The following is a 17,580-nucleotide window of genomic DNA, read 5'->3' on the forward strand; positions in this document are numbered from 1 at the left end:
GAGCAATTACATTTGTATTTTTTAGTCTGTGGATTCAGAACAGGGGTTGTAAACTTTTCTGTATGTAGGATTTGAGCACTCTCTCCCACACTCACTGAAATCTATTTGAATACATACGGGTTAAATTTGACCAGGAAATGCCAAAAACACAAATTACTGAGCATTTTGGAAACTTTGAGGTAATTGTTTTGCTTTTTATGCCCTCGTCGATATTGTTGCAAGATTAAACTGTTTTCAGTAAAAATCTCATTACTCTGTCAAATGGCCAGGAACAAACAAATTAAATAAAATGCCTGCTTTCTACTGGACATGTAAATTAACAACCACTGCTATTGATAATGTTTCAGAGCTTGTTTTATTTGGGACTTGTTTGAAAAACAAGAAGAAAGAAAAGAGAAAATGTTGGAGTCACAGAATGGTTGGACACAGAAACATGTAGTCTAATAGATGCTGAGAACCCCCACCATCATTTTATGTTATTGGGTTACTTATTGTTAGTGTTTATTTACATTGTCATAAAGTTATTATTGATATATATCCTGTTCACTGGCAATTCAGCTATAATGTTTTAGTAGGTCAAGGGCTGCGTGGGGACCTAGGACTTTTAAAAAATGGCAAACATAATTTGATGACAGCATGTTTGTGTTTATTTGGTCGCTGTGGTCTCAGATTTATTGGGGAAAGACTTCATATTGATCAACAATATTGATTTCAAGTTGAAAGGTCTGACATATCAGTACAACTAGCTAGTGGATTTGACTCCACTGATAATGCAGAAAACATCCAGGTTTATGTTAAACCCTGGTTTAAGACTTAACCACCAACTGAGTATTAGACCGTTTGCTTTCAGACTCACAACAGGGATTCTGGTGATGACTGTCCATCTTACTGCTGTAAATCATATCTGTCACTCAACAATCATCCTCTATGCAGAGCCTCATTACTCTAACTATACAAGAGCTGCTTTTTAAATGCAACATTAGTGTTATGTGTGGTGCACAAGTCCTGATCGATGCTGTTGCTTTTGGCTTCACACAGACAATAAACATGAAAGACAATGTCCATAATCATGCACTTAAGCATATATTGTAGTACTGTAATACACAAATGTTAAATATACTGTATGACATTAGCATAAGAAGCAAAAAAAAAAAAAATGATATGAATGTAGATTACTGAGGAGAAGCCACCAATCCTACTTTAATTTGGACTTTACTACAGGAACCACTTTAAAAGGCTCTTAAAGGCAAAGTCTGACACAGGATGCCGTCACCTAATGTGTATGTAATGGGGCGCACTAAAGGGGCCATAAACACTGCCTGGCATGTGGAAAAACAGTTTAATGGTTTAGAGGATCTTATTGTTTGTGGAATTTATAGGAAGAGACAGCAATTGTGAGCCAAGAGGATGCCTGGCTTCCAGATAGACTTATCTGGCTTTGAGTCAAATGTCTGCAGTGCATTCTTGGAACTTTGATCTCTTGCTGGAGTGTTCATATCACTCCAGCATTTAGGGATGGGAATTGATATGAATTTAGCAGTTCCAATTCCATTACCAATATCACTTATCGATTTGATTTTTTTAAATTAATCTCTTATTAACGGTCATTGGGTTCTCTTTAACAGTCACCACCACCACTTTTCTGTGATCAGTGTCGGAGTCTTAGTATTTAGGGCCCAACACAAAGCCAACAACACAAAGCAAAGTTGAAAACTAGCACAGAGAGACTTTCAAGTGATCGCCACATCTCTGCATCTTGTTGATGCTAATCTGCCAAAAAGTATTTATGCTAAGCAGGAGCAGAAAAGCCCTACTTCTATAAAGTCCTCACCAGCATAGAAGGAAAAGTGCAAACTTTTCTGATAATGCAGGGACATTTAATGATCATATAAAGTTTCTGCTTATTTTTATTTGTTCTCTAAATAGCATCAAAAACATTACCTAATGTAGCTTAAATCACTAGAGATTGCTAGCTAACTTTAACGTTCTGACGCACTAGTTTGCTGGTATATCGTGAATGGCAAGCCAAGGTGTTATGCCTTTTGGTCAAAAGTCAGTAGTTAGTGCATAGTCTGATTAAGTTACATAAGCAAAGTGATAAATAAGTTCAAAGTTAAGAAATATTATAAGTGATTCATTCATTCACCTTAATTTATATTCTATTCCTTCCTAGTTAAATTTACCCTTTTTAATTTTTCATATTTATTTCCTATCTTATTCATAGCCTTTTCCTTTTTTGTTTTCTTTAGGTCACGAGCAGTTGTCCAAGCATTTCACTACATATCGTACTGTGTATGACTGTGTACGTGACAAATAAAATTTGAATTTGAATTTGCTAAAAACAGTTAAAATGTATGGGTTCGTAATTTGCTCGGAGTGAGACATCGTTATCACAAGCGATCTTTGTATTGTATGTGCGGAAATGGGAGCGAGGGAGCGCTCTGATCATTAACCTATCTTTGAAGTATTTTCTCCGTTAATGCCGTGAAAAGTGTTTCGGCAGTATTAAAAGAGTGAACGAGTTCATGTACACGCTTGTACCTTGGGAAACGTTCGTCTTTGTGAGTATTAATATGTTCAGAGATGACTTTTATATGTCTTTACCTGGAGTGAACTGCGATGCTAATGTAACGCACGTGTTAAGCTAGGCTAATCAGTAAGTTTGTCATTAAGATGTGTATTAGCTAGCAATTTATTTTCATTTTCTGTATGTTTCAGTTACAAATAAGAAATAGCAAGGAGAAGCCTTGAGAGAGATAAGGCTTTAAAGGATCTTCATTAAAGGCAAGCCTTGTGTGGAAGATCTCCTCTATTTTGTTCGCTAGCTGTCTAGCTTCACATGGTCACGTGTCGTGAGGGCAGCATACAAGGAGCTGATGTGCATTATTATTTTAGTTTGTTAAAAATTTCTATTCCTATTCTGATCGAACTGGGCTTTAGTGTTTGTTTACAGCACAGCTCCGGATGCAGGTGACAGCAAGTCAAATAGATGTTACCTGTCTTCGTCCCACAGCAGCCTGTATTCAGTTTGAATAATGCTATAAACTGATATGGATCAGTTTGGCTTCCATTCACTGTAACAAAATTAAATTCACCAAAAATTATAAAGCTGTAGTTTTTGTTTTACCCACATTCACTGATGATGATTTCACATAAGCAGTGTGTTGTCCTGTTGTCGACAGTGAATACCCCACTTGCTCTTATAATAAGTATTATTTTATTATATATTTGTCATTTTCCAATCATCTCTGGAACAGGTGACTACAAGAAGGAAAGAGTTGCATTTCCCTCTTCAAACTTTTGTGACTTAAATACATATACTAAATCCAATTTTAAAAAAAATTGTGGAATGTCATATTTACATATGTTCTAAATATGAGGACACTATACATTAAACGTCTCTGAATTTGCAGGTGTATATCTGAAAATCGTGGTTGGAATCGCTGCTTTGCATTTAATTGTGTGTGGCTTCCTGTCTGTGTATTTTCCACGTCTGCCCTCAGCTATGCAGCAAGCTTGGGGAAACTCCCATATCAACAGATCTGTTATTCCCCCCAGTGTTTGCTACTTGCAGCAGACAGTATGAGTAGACGTGACTCATCCTGGGATGAAGCCTCCTCGCTCATTCCATCTCCCATTTTCCTTCTTTCTTTCTTGCACACTCCCTCTGTGCACCAGTTATCTGTTTGTGTTCCTGCTTCCCTAGCCTTGACTGGCTGACTCGAGAGTCACAGTGGCACCGTTGCCCCCAGGCCAAAACAAGGCTTGATGAGCAAAGACAAACTTTTCTCCCTCTTCCCCCTCCCACATGGGGACCACCTGTGATATGTGTGGTCATATCTCTGTCTACCAATCACTGGAGATGTTGACTGGGTTTCTGTACAGTGGGACTTTTGTATACGGTTCAAACACCTTTATAACCTTCATCATTTTTTTTCTGGTAAAACATGCCTGAGACTTCCTCTTATCTGAATAACACTTGGCGCCTCAGACACTCTCGCAACAACCCTGATGTTGAAAGCAATGCAGGAGCTGTTTTGTGTGCAAATATTGTAATTCACATCTTTGTTATGCATATTCTTCAGCCTGTTTCATCTATCTTACTTTGTGTTTTTCTGCGTTTCCCAGAATTCTGTCAGACAAGCTAAATGTGAATAGTTGTGGAGCTGAGACTTGATGCTTAGATGCAAATCAGATTTAAACCACAAAAAATGGCTTGATATTTCTTTCATTTTTCCCTTGGAAACATGACCTTTTTTGAATAGGCTTCCTAAAGACTTGAGATGTAAATTCAACACATTTCTAGAATATTGCAGAGAAAAAGTAAGAAAATACTTAAATTATGCTTCGAATCTTGATGAATTAAATATTCAGGGTGAAAATAGTTTCTGATATAAACAGTGTAATTTGTTGAGAAGAAAATGATGGAAAAACAACCAATGAAAACCATGATTATCAACTCCTTGAGGACTGGTCAGCATTTTTTAGCACAGTGTCAGTTTGACCTGGCATACCTATTTTAAATATTTAATAGAATTATAGACTAAAAACTAGTTTTCTATCAAGACTGAGAGTTACAACCCTTCTATCAGTTCTGTGAGGCTTTTCTTCTATACTGGATGCTTTGAGATAAATGCGTTGAAGATGACAGTACAAAATGACAATACATGTAGCATGTATACACATATACATAGCTAAATCCATAACACAAAGTACACAAAAAGTGAATGGGTCTAAGTACTTGCTGAAACCTTTGCAATTATGACCACCGACAGTAAAGCAACATTGCTGTTTTGGCAGATCTTTCCCCAACTTCTGTAATTCATATCACTGTAATGTAGTGGAGGAGAACATGCAGAGTTTGTGTCACAGAGGAGGCTGTAAGGATGGAGGTAGAGGCAGATGATCCAATGTGGTGACATTAAAGGGACAAGGTGAAAGAGGAAGTAATGCTATCAGTAATTTCAGTAGTTCTGCTGTAATCCACTTGGTTTACCACTTAAGTATGGATTCTTAAAGTTCCATTACAACGAAGCCTGCTTATAATGAAAGAATTTGGGAGATGCTTGCAGTTCTGTGTTTGTTATCGATTATTATCAAGTGAAGTCTTGGTGTTTCTGTCAGTGGTTTTGGACAGAGAGAGACACTTGCAGTATATCTTGTTTTTGTGTTTTTAGAAGGTGGAAGAAGGAATACATAAAGGGGAACCCAAAGCAAGAAGAAAATTAATACAGACTGTAATGGAAAAGAAAAAGTAGTAGGCATGTATTTCAACTCACTGATAGAGTCAGGTTTTGGCACAAAAAGAACATGTCAAGGGAGCTTGTAATGTGAAAATCACCCAATTGATGTAATATACATCAAATACTTTTCTTTATTTTCAAACCCTAATTAAATACATTAGGTCAAGGAGGTCTGAAAGACGTCACACTGAACGATGGGGAGACCTTAACAGGAAGCCATTACATGTCAATGAACTATGTAATATCAGGATTGGTAATTGGCCTTTGAGGATAAAGGATTGACAGTTTAATTATTTAATGGTTGGTCAATGGGTCCTCTAGCATGTTCGTATTGCATAGAGACAATTCAGTCTATTACGCTGTGACACCAGCAGTGAGATTGTTATCTCGCTGAAGCTGTTGGTCACATAAAGCATTTGCTGTCTCTTTGTGCTGTAAAGAGCCTCGTGCTGCATGGTGCTCTTCACCACTAATTCTCTCCATTAAGAGCCTCCAGCACATTGCTGCTCTTTGTACACAAATCCCCTTTAATTATGGGATTTATACACCAGCAGAGTACGAACATGAATAAATAACTATAGGGGAGCACAGGCAAACACAGCCAGTTAATGCTTCCTTGGAGCGTGAGATTCTGCAAGGTCACCATAGATAAGGTGCACATTTTATGACATGCCATCTCAAGTAGAGCAAAATATTTCCTCCCAAGGGGTAGTCCAGTGTATAGAGTATCCTTAGCTTGGAAAAGAGATACTGCTGCAAAACTTTGAGATTTAAAAAAATATATATATATTAGAGATCCAAGTATTCAAGGTTGAGGATCTTTTTAGAGTGGTTATTGTGATATATTACAGCCTAAAGTAGCATGAACTGAATACAATGAATTTATCACATTGTTTCTTCTTATAACAGCAATTTGAGGTAATCAGACGATGAAGGACACTGGCTGTACAGTGCTGTCTGTAAGCCACATAACTTCCATGTGGATTGTGCCACTGGGGAGGACTGTTTAAGATTCAAGCAGTGTGTTAGACAGAGAATAGGAAAAGCCTTTTTGTGTCCGTGAATACCCAGGCAATCAAGCCATCAATTATTCAAGCTGCATGCAAAGAGAAACCATCGCAAGCTGTCCATTGTCGCTTCGTCCCAAGACTCCTAATGTTGTTCACACAGCAGTGGAACAATGGAAATTCAACAGAGCTATTAGAAACTAGACTGCTGTAAAAATATAGATAAGATGGTCCAAACATGCTAATGAGCTAATCACTAATAACTTGGTTTAATCACAGCATGTAAATAAATAGACCCTAAACAGACATAAGGGAAATTAATAATATATTGACCTAAAGAAGATTTTTAGAGGGGTGGCTGTACTTTGGTGGAGTTAAATCCCCCAACTATCAGAAAAACACCTCAAATGGTGTTTGAGTTTCACACTCACTCAAAAAGAGTAGAACATTTTTCATAAAGGAAAGACTGAAAGAAACATTTCATTTGTTTTTTCTGCACTGTTAGGCTTGCTTTTAGTAACCGTAGCTAAAATATATATGAAAGCTGACATTTACTTGCATCCATTATTTTACATTAACAAGACAGAGGAAAGCAGAGCTGTTGTAACATCTTGTTCTTATTCAAGAGGAAAGTGACAAGCGTGGCTATGATATGGGCAAACCAAGTTTGACTTGTGTCAGAATGACGGAGAAAGAGAAGCATACCGCATCATCTGTTATGACATTATAATAACATGATGGATGCGGTTTTGTGGTAAGATCTTGTTGAATGTTGAATGTGACTGCTCATAGAACCAGTCTGACTTTTGAACAAATAAAAATGATGTAAACACAAAGAAGAATTTGATTATAAAACACAATGTACATCTTAAACTACCTTAAAATTGTGTATTATAACCAGAAGAGAAGCATCTATCCTTATTTAACTCAAACAGGTACATAAAATAACAAATAACACAAAGACTTCATTCATAATCAGTGATAATAATAATAATTATTAGCTAAAATATTGTTTTTTAATAGTTTTTCTAAACAGCTTAAGCCAAATTGCCTATAATTTTCCATTAGAAAATCTCACCTCTTTTAGTAATTGTGTGGATGCTTTAAGCATCCACACTATTGAGTTCCTGTTTCTCTTTATTCTTTATACTTTATTATTCCAGTTGCTTCCGTACACTTTTTGGCACTTAACTACTTCCACAATTTTCAGCCGATTTTCACCGTTCAAATTTTAAACTATTCTGCTATTTCTGCTAATGATCGCTATGATTTTTGCTATTTTTTGCTATTATACTTTTTAAAATATTCCACTTTTTTCCTTTAATTTGTCCCATTGAAATGAATGGGAAACTTCCAAAATTCTGCTAAATTTTGCTTGTTTTTGAAACTTAACTACTTCCTCATACTTTCACCTAGAACAACCATTCAAACTTTAAAATGTTCACAAATTATTGGGCTATTGATGTATGATTCAGCTTTTTCAAATCTTTTACCATTTTACTTTTATGCCTCTTAAAGTTTTCAGTTGCACAATTGTGATTTTTCACAAAATACATGCGTTGTTATGGTTGCTATGCTCTTGGCTTCCAGTGTGTCACTGAAGGTTTTGCAATTTTCACTTCATGTCCGAACAACTTCTTGCTACTTGCTCAATTTTCACTCAACTTCCACAAATTATACATCAAAACGTAGGTATTTTTGCTGGCTTTCAGAAAATGTCACTATCATTGTTGTGGGATTTATAGAATTTTGGCAAATCTCCTCAGACCAACACAAGGTCAGAAAACTCTCCATACAAAGTCAATGGAGAGTTTGTTCAAAATCATCGCTGGATTTCTGTAATGAGAGGCATATTCGAATCGTCATATCTCCTTAACGAAGCAAAGTTAAGACATGAGGCTTGTCCTGGTATATCTTCAGACACTCCTGACGCTCACAATTCAAGAATTGTTTTCTCACCTATTACCATTTGGCCATGAATTATGTTTGTTTGAGGGTAGGAAATTTGTCCCTCGCTCAGATTTCTTCAGATTTCAAACTCTGGAAATGAACCACTTTTTTCTCTCGTCATAACTTTTTGTTGGATTTCCACAGAGACCTGAAAATTTCCATGATTGTTCACCAAAGCCTGCTGTCTCTTACGGTGAAAGAATGATATCGATACTCCAAATAGATTTAGAGTTAGAAAGCGTTGTTTGAGGGCAAGTCAAGGCAGTTTTTGCTTCGCTCTACTCAGTTATGGTGCATTACAAGTCAAATATCTTTAATAATTCATATTTTAATGATAAATTGTTAACACTGGAAGATTCCCCCATCTCTTCTGAACAAAACGGTGTAAGAATGACCGCTCTAGCCCCTACGGTTAGGAAATTATGGTCATTTGTTTGAGGGGAGTCGTCACTATGAGAAATAGGCTGCAATAATCCTGTGTCTCTCTGTGTGCTGCAGGCACCAGTTTTGGCGGGAAAAAGTACACAGCCTCTCTGATTGGTGGATTCAAATTCAGCAGCTCCCAGGCTGACCTAGAAACTTACTTCTCTCTCCCTGTTTGTCTGTGTGTGTGTGTGTGTGTGTGTGTGTGTGTGTGTGTGTGTGTGTGTGTGTGTGTGTCAGAGAGAGAGAGAGAGAGAGAGAGAGAGAGAGAGAGAGAAAGCCTTTTAATGTGATTATCTCATTCTAAGATTCAAATTCAATATATTTAGACTGGTTGACTGAATTGGATCTTGGTAAACATTTACCAAGATCCTCTTCTTTACCTGCCACTGCTACTCTACACTGTGAGTACAGGCTGGACCCCACAGAGTGTGTGCATGTCTGCAGTGAGGATGAAAGCACAGACGACATGGCAAATAAGATTGAGACAGCAACAGGTGAACAGGCAGCCGACCAGGAGTGGCATCAGTTCCAGAGGCCAAGATTACATCTTCATGTTTAAGAGGTTTGTTATATGAGGGGTGAAACTGTGCAGAGAGAATCCTCAAAGGAACGAGACAGACTGCAGACGTGAGCACAGGGACAGACATGGAGTTTAACGCAGCTGGAGAAAACTGCAAATTGAAAAACTTTAACTATAGGCCTCATGGCCTCGTTGTCCACCCTGACGCTCCCTGGTACCCTCAACAGGGTACCTAATTATGCAACCAGGTACCCTGTTGATTTACCATTAAGATTGCATTAGATGAGAAGAAGAAACTGGAGAGTGCATGTGTTTGGTGTGACCAACATACTGAACATTTAACTTGGCATCTTTAAATCACCCGTACTTTTTTAAGACCACACAATAGAAATCAAATTATTTTTAAGAGAGAAGTGCATAGTTAACAGTTAAAGGTAACAGCAGCATCAGAGAGAGCGTGGACTGGTATTACTTTCATGTTCACACGCTGATGCACTTCTCTCTTAAAAATAATTAATTATTAAGAATATGTGTAATGGTTCAATAGATTCTGATTTAAATGTCCATAATAATTAAATGATCATTATTGTGCATCCTACAATTCAAGATTTAGAGCTGTGTGTTTGTATGAATTCAGCTTGCTGTACTTATAGAGTAAAATTATACAAATCCACTATTTAACCAAACAAATTATGTTGTTTGGCTAAACAGATTGAGTTTGTTCTATAACATAATTATTCAACAATTGAAAATACAAAACAATATAATTGCACATTTATCCAAAAATGGTGCAATTACTTATTTCATAGGTCTGATATTGTTTGTTAAATCTGGTGACACAAACACAGTCAAAAATTCATTGTTGGTGTAACATGTGGCTCTTTTTAACTTTGACTAATGATGTGCTGGTAAAACAAATAAAAAAATATGTTAATTAAAAAATGTTTTTGTTTAGAAAAAGGACTGAAATTACATGGAAACTGTCACCTTAAAGTGTAATTTTAAATACCATCACAAACAGATGTTTTCCAAACAGTTAACAAAGCTGCAGCACATCCGGTCACTGCATCTAAATCTAAAAGAAGACAAAAACATATCAAATATAATTTACACAATGGAAGACTTTTGATTTAATAAATAAGCTCAAAATAAGGGTTACCTTTAAATATTTGTGGGAAAAATCTGATGCTACCCCAAGAATACAAAGCCACACTGGAAACGATGACAGGCTTGCAGCCCTTCTTCCTGGAGTGAGGTGCCTGATCAGTAGTACAAGAATTATGCTTCTAGTCCACCTAGGTTTTGAGTTACACAACGTTTTGTAACTCCAAAAAACGGCGTTTTTCGCCTCTCGCCGCGATCTAATTCTGACTCCTCATTACCCTGTTTTTCAAAACGGCTCCTCTCTTTCCCAGTGGCGCAGTTGGTAATGACATGGGTCTGCAAGCCAAAGATCGTGGGTTCGATTCCACCTTGGTCAACATGTTTTTTTCCCTACAAATTAATACACTGTCACAGACCAGTAATTCATATTCATCATTTATTACAATTCTGCAAACTTTTATGATTTTACCAGCTTTTCTAATATGGACCTCACATTCTTGTTAAGACTCCATGGCACAAATACTCTTCCCTTTAGGCTCTGTGTATGTGTGTGTGTATCAATATATCTCCCATTTTAAAGTATTAGTCCTCCATAATTGTATTTCTGGTAAATCACAGTATTCCTGCTATGTTGTACTATTTTTCTAAATCATAATGTTTCTGTAATGTTTAAGTATTTTTGGCTAAATATATTCTTTCTGTTATCTTATACTATTTCTCCTAAATTCTTGTATTTTTGAGAAGTTATCATGTTTCTGGTAAGTTACAATATTTCTGTTAAGTTCTGCTATGCTATTGTATTTCTGCCAAGTATTATGTTTCCTCTAAGATATTGCAGTTCTGCTAAGTTATTCCATTTTAGCAAAGTTCCTTTGCTTCTGCAAAGTTTTTACAATTTCTGCAACTTTTCAGCTTTTTCAGCTAGTTTTAGCAGACAGCTTCAGCTTTAAAGCAATTCAGAATTCATGATTACAACCAATATGTAGTAGAATAAAAGAAACAAATGTGCAATGAACATATCAGGAGTCGCTGTTAAAAAGTCTCATAGCAGTGGGGTTAAGGGACCTCCTGAACCTCTTGAGTCCTGCAGTGGAGTGAGATGAACCTCTGCAGCTCCTACTGTGAGGATGCTTAGGCGATCACCAACACCAGCTCCTTGGTGTTGGTGTTCAGCAGAAGACTGTTCTTATTACTGCAGTCAGTTAAATAAATCTATCATAATAAAGTACATTTTAACATAATGACCTTGTGTTTATTTATGTCTTTTAACCATTATTTCAAATTCAAAGAATCCTGTTTTAAACATTTATTAAACTTATAGAATTAAATTTCTGCTAGTTGCTTTTTGTTGCAAAAAAATCTAGTATAATAATATTTAAATTTACATATATTTTTCACGTTTTCCATGCCAATTTTGTGTAATTGCGGAATTTCCCACTACCCGTGAATGCCTCTTTTTTTAACGTCTCTGCCTGACTCCTGAATCTCCGTCCACTCTCAGCTCGATCCCCACCGGTAAGCGCTGCTTCTCTGTCTCTCTTTTCTGAAATGAAATGTCTATAAGCTGTATGAGGGATTTACCCAGTTGTTGTTAGTGACTTATGAAGCCAGTCGAAGTATAAGTCATGTTAAAGTAACACAATGGCTGCTTTTTTAGTGAAACGTTGTAATTTTACTATTTAAAAGGAGTGTTTGGTATGCTAGCCCTAAGTGCTAACGCCTAGCCTAGCTGCTATAGGCCCAGTGTGAAATTAATATGGTTCATTTGATTGTTTATTACAGTTATTGTGTTGTATTTGGTTCATTCGGTGTGTTAGTGTTTCTGAGTCTGTTAGGGAAGCTGAAGTTAGTTCTCTTCACAAATCAGTCAGTTAAAACGGCCTCATTCTTTCGGTTGTAAGGTAATGAGCCGTCATTTTAGAACCACTGATTAGCTGCTGAAGCAGCAGGGTCGGCAACTTCAAAGGAGCCATTTTACCGCCATTAGCTGTGTCCCAAAACGTCGGCTGCATCTTTCGGAGGACCCGGCCTTCGCGGTCTACGTGGACCGAGAAGGCTGTGAAACTGGACGGTCTAGCCTTCAGATTTGCGTCACCGCTGTCTTGCTGGAGTTTAATAAATTTGGCCGTCTGCTCCTTGCTATTTAAAATATAACAGGACACTGGCGTAAATTCTCGACCGTTTAACGTTTATTGAGCTATGTGAAAATCCCGGAGGAACCCACCGGATGGATTAATAAAGCTTTATTTAATCTAATAATCTAATAACTTTGATCTCAGCCAAACAGATTTACTCCAGAACAAATAAAACACAGAAAAAGGCAAACAATTACATTTTTAAGTTATCAGAGTGACTTGTATATCATGTTTAACCTGAGTAGCGAAAGAGCGGGGGTCTGAACCCCCCTCCCGGCTTGCCATCGAGCCGGTGGGTGACAGACGTCTCTGAAAACGTCGGCACACTTTTGCAAATATGCGATGTCTTGATAAACCAAGCAGATATTTGCAATTTACACCGCTACTTTCTCGCCTAAAAATATGTTAAAAGTTTATGAAATGAAGGACTCATTTGTCGGCCGCATTTGAGACAGCCTTGGTCGACTGGCTGTGACATAATCGGCCTTCAAATGCGGCCTCCGGAGGATGCAGCCGACATTTTGGGACACAGCTTCTGACTGAAAGCCGGGAGAAGAAGAGTCACGTGCCTGTACCGGTGTGTTTTTGTGCTGTGGGTTAATTAACAGAAGGGAGAGAGAGAGTGAGGATGAAACACATAATATAAGAATAATAACATCTCTTAACAAGAAGTTTTTTTTAATTAGGTAATTTTAGTTTTTTAGTTAAATTTTAAGAACTGTTTAACAAACACTTGTTTGTGCAGGTTGTTTTTTTTTTTTTAAATAAAACCTTCACCTGCAGTTCTGTTTAACTTCTCACTTTGTGAAAAACTAACGAAATATAAAAAACGTCCACCTTCAAATAAATAAAATGCAGCAGTGCACCATTAATATTATAAATATGATATGTAGATATTTAAAACAACAGCATATTAAATGATACTGTGTGCAGGTGATAATATTTTTAGGAAGCAGAATTTGAATGCAGACGAACTCAAATGTTGAAGCCTACAAAAATATCATCCAAGCTTTCATTTATGATTGTTCATGCTTTGAAATTGTGATGTCAGAATTTGATAAAGTGTGCAGAGCTAGGTGTAGTAAATCATTGCTTATTAAATCTACTGTGTTATCTAATAGCACCAAACTAATAGAGCTATCACATAACTGAGAAACGTGTGTGGCTTATTACAAATGGATGAAACCACATTTTACCTTAATGAAGACGTAATCTTTAATAAGGTGTAGAAAAAAGAGGTGAGTTGTTTGTTGCTGTGGTAAACAAAGAAGTGTACTGAATCTTTTGGACTACACAGAGTGATGCAGTATTGACTGTGATGCTGATTTGAGTTGTCTTATTCTGTGTTTTTGTGCTTTGTCTTTTGTTACACAGAGTGAAAGAGATCTTTGGTTTTGCCTTTGCTGGTAAGTAAACAGTGATTGTAACTGAAGCAGTATGAACCTGGCATTGCGTAGCACATTTGGCAACTTACATACAGTAGTCTGACTTTTTGTGATATGTTTCCATTTACTGATTGGCAAAAACACAAAGTCATAATGAAAAACTAAGAGAACCAGAGGTGTGAGTGGACATTGTTAGGTACATTACAGCCAGTGTGTCTAATTAGTTTATCACTTATTTGGTGAATATAATGTGTTTTAAAATTAAATAGAAAAGTTGCCAAAAAGGTACACTGCAAAATACATAAATATTCCTAGCAACGGGTACAATGAGAGGACTTTTTAGTGTAAAAATTTAAGACATTTAATTTTAATTACAAAACATGGTGCACCTCTGCTATTGTAACATGTCAATATTTATTTTAAGATTTACATATTCATATCAGACATGATGAGGTTTTCTGTTGCTTCTGATTTATATAATTATTTTGTATCTAACATTTTTAAAAGTTTTGGTTTTCACACTTTACTAGTACTGACCTGTTGTAGAAAATGTTGGAGCCACAAAGCTTCTGTGTAGGAAATATTTGGTATATCCTGCACTTGTGCCAACAAATATTGGTGGCTATTCTTTGTATTTCTGTAGTAAAGAATGCTTTTATTACACTTGCTATAGCCATGTGAGACGCTGCAGTTCATTTATCTCCTCTTTAGACTACAGTAAGCTCATAAAGCCTTAAATAAATTTACTAGTTAATTTATGTCACAGTAAATTGGATTGTGTGTGAAGAGGCTCAACAGTCTGAATCATCAAACAGTGATCTGATGAATTGTTTCCTTTCTCTAGACTGCTGATCTGATCGTCTCAGTCTGGTAAGTAAAGGTTTGTCTGAGGTGCAGTTCTGGGAAATGTTTCTCATTATAGGAGATTCAGTTTAGTGCAGTGAGTCAGCACAGCTCTTGGGAATAATCAGATCATAGAAAAGTCTATGTAAACATTTCCAGACTTACAGATCTCTCTTATCATCATAGTACATTTTTAATTAGGCCCTAATATCGGCCATGCTAAGTTTATTGTAGATTTAGTGGAGTGTGTATTAAACATGCCCCAAATTTGACTGAAAAATGTAGAAACTGCTGTTTAGGAGTCATCTGTCTCCAAATTTTTCATTTTGCCAAAAGTCATACTGAGTAAATTATTTTTTACTTTTATGTTAACTGCTCCCCAGACATTATGATATACTGTTGTACCAGGTAAGTACACACAGAAACGGGAATTTGAGACCTTTGGGCATTTAGGATCATGTGAGTTGAGTGCATGTGAAGTGTTTAAAGCAGGTGGTCTGAAACTGTCTGCTCTGACTTCATTGTGTGGGTTTAGCTTGACCATATAATGTTTATAGTAAGTTACTATAGCACCATATCTTGGTTTACAGACTCTGTTTGTTTTTATTGTGTTAATAGAATGCGAAAATGTCCTTAGAAATGTTCCACCACCATATGATAAACATTTTTATTCAGTTGAATCTAATAATGTACTGTACAACTCTTCAGTGTGTAATGATATATATGTTCTGTATTTTTCGGACTGTAAGGCGCACTAAATTCTAAGGCACATTAAGCCAAACAAAACAGATAAGTCAAACTTTATTCAACTCATTTACAATAACTCTCAAAATTGTTCAGTTGTAAGACATAAAATACAGAACAATACACTTACTTTTCAGGATTTATGGACTGATGAATGTGGATTGATCAGTTTGAAATCTGCTACATAAGCATGGCTCTCAACAGGTGCCAGGCCCTTATACACACACACCATATTATGTTGAAGCACAGTACGAATTACTCTACGAGGGTGCTGACTATGGTAGCCATGCTCCGACGATACATCAAGTGGTGCTGCTTTGTAGCTTACCAAAGTCATACTAAAACATTTGACAGAGTGCCGTGTACCACATAGAATTGGTTTGAAATCAGTAAGCACAACCATACATAAGGTGCACTGTCTATTTTTGAGAAAATTAAAGGCTTTTAAATGTGCCTTATAGTCTGAAAAATAGGGTAAAGCCAGGTTTATTGGAAGTGTGTCTAATTCCACTTTCTTTCTGTCTTACAGGTGACCTGCTGCAGAAAACCCTCTCCCTCTATCATTAACAAGCCATTAACAAGCAAATTCAGTCTGTCCTATCACTCTCCCTCTCCCTGCTCCATCTTTTTTGACAAGCCATTCTATCTTCTATCATTTCTCCGCCATGTACTCTATCTAATTTTGACAAGCATAAGCCCTAGTTTGACAAGAAACCAAGTTTGACAACAAACCAAGGTTGACAACAAACCAAGTTTTTGGAAATTGAAGTTACCGCAACTTCGACGATCTGTTTTCAGAAATCTGAGAGATCTCTGCTCTCACTGCTCCTTCTTTCCTGTCGTTAAACTCTCTCATATCCACTCATTTTACTGGAAATTACAAGTAAGAAGTTGAATATACAGTACAGTAGAAGTCACTGTAGAAACTATTTACACAGCCCTAAATTTGTCATTTTAATTTTGCATTACACTTTGGAATAAACATTGATTGGCTGTTTGGCTTACAGGTGCAATTACTTTGAGAAATTATATAAAATATACACCTCTTAAAGGTTTATTTGTAATAAGACAATCTGGTTATTTTGTAATATATACATTCAGACTGCTCTATTTAGATAAATATTAAATTAGATTCAAATACATTTTTCAAGTCTGTTTCACTGGCTATAACATTTGACTACAAGTTTAAACTATTATTATTTAAGGACAAACCCTTTTTTTTGTCACTCAGTGTAAGTATTCAGTTACAATTGTCATCTAGAGGCTGCCCTGAGAACCCAGACTTCCTGTTTCCTGACTGCTGCAGAACATACAGCTGAAGAATCCTCATCGCCTGTCATCTGATCACCACCACAGCTCCTTATATTTGCTTTAGATTTTAGATATCTGAAAGATTTACACAAAGTCTACTTTAAAACTAAGAGTTTTATTATAGCCTGTTGATTGATTGTTGAGATTTATTCTGCATATTACTTCACAGAAGTATAGACCTATTCATTAACCAGTCTGGTTAAAAAAAAAAAAGTATAATATACAGTTTTTGAAAAAGCTACAATAAAACTTTTTAAAGATCTTTCAATAACTTTTATATTGAGTTTGTATTTAAGTCAGCCTTTTACATCAATTAAACAGTTATAAGAACACTTTATCATTTGTATAGTTTTACATTTATCCATTTAATAGAAACTTGAGGAGTTTTTCAGTGTTTACAGGTTGATTTTTGTATACATTTGTGTATAAATACATATAAGGTCCAGTTTGTACTTGCACAAAATGCCAAGGAAAGGTCAAAGGTCACAGTCCCAGAAGCTTAGATGGCAAAAGCAGAAGGAACAGGTAAATCTTTCTCAGACCGGTGAGCAGGTAAAGGTGTCTGTTACAAGTATTCCCAGTCCAGAAGTGCAGCTCAGCGTTCAGACAGCCGCAGTGTCTTATGCAGATGTGGTAAAGAGAGGTGTTTGCTCATCATCGGTGCCAAATGCTAAAGTACAGCAGGTAATCCAGACTGAACCCCAGCTAACTGTGCAAACGCAGCATGATGGAGAAGCTCCAGGACCGTCTCATGTACAGGTTACAAACAGTGAAAGTCGTTCACGAGTGAGTAGCATCTGTGCATCCCGAAGCCAGGCCAATGCTAAGTATGGAAAGTACCGGAATCAGCAATGCATGGCGAACAGTTTGGTTTTCCTGTCATTCTTACACGAGGATGAATTCATTACCAGA

At 36.6% G+C, this 17,580-nt stretch overlaps 1 long non-coding RNA gene across 1 annotated transcript; it reads left to right on the top strand.

Moving 5' to 3' along the window:
• Nucleotides 1-11,703: 11,703 nt before the first annotated feature.
• On the top strand, nucleotides 11,704-16,498 carry LOC146562968 (uncharacterized). The gene is made up of 4 exons (XR_014894699.1): nucleotides 11,704-11,765; nucleotides 13,760-13,791; nucleotides 14,615-14,640; nucleotides 15,887-16,498. It is a non-coding gene; the product is annotated as an uncharacterized LOC146562968 (long non-coding RNA).
• The last annotated feature ends 1,082 nt before the right edge of the window (nucleotides 16,499-17,580 follow it).

Source organism: Mchenga conophoros, linkage group LG12, assembly GCF_057382185.1.
Source record: "Mchenga conophoros isolate Kocher_MC1m ecotype Shallow Benthic linkage group LG12, M_conophoros_male_GT1.1, whole genome shotgun sequence".
Classification (NCBI taxonomy): Eukaryota; Metazoa; Chordata; class Actinopteri; order Cichliformes; family Cichlidae; genus Mchenga; species Mchenga conophoros.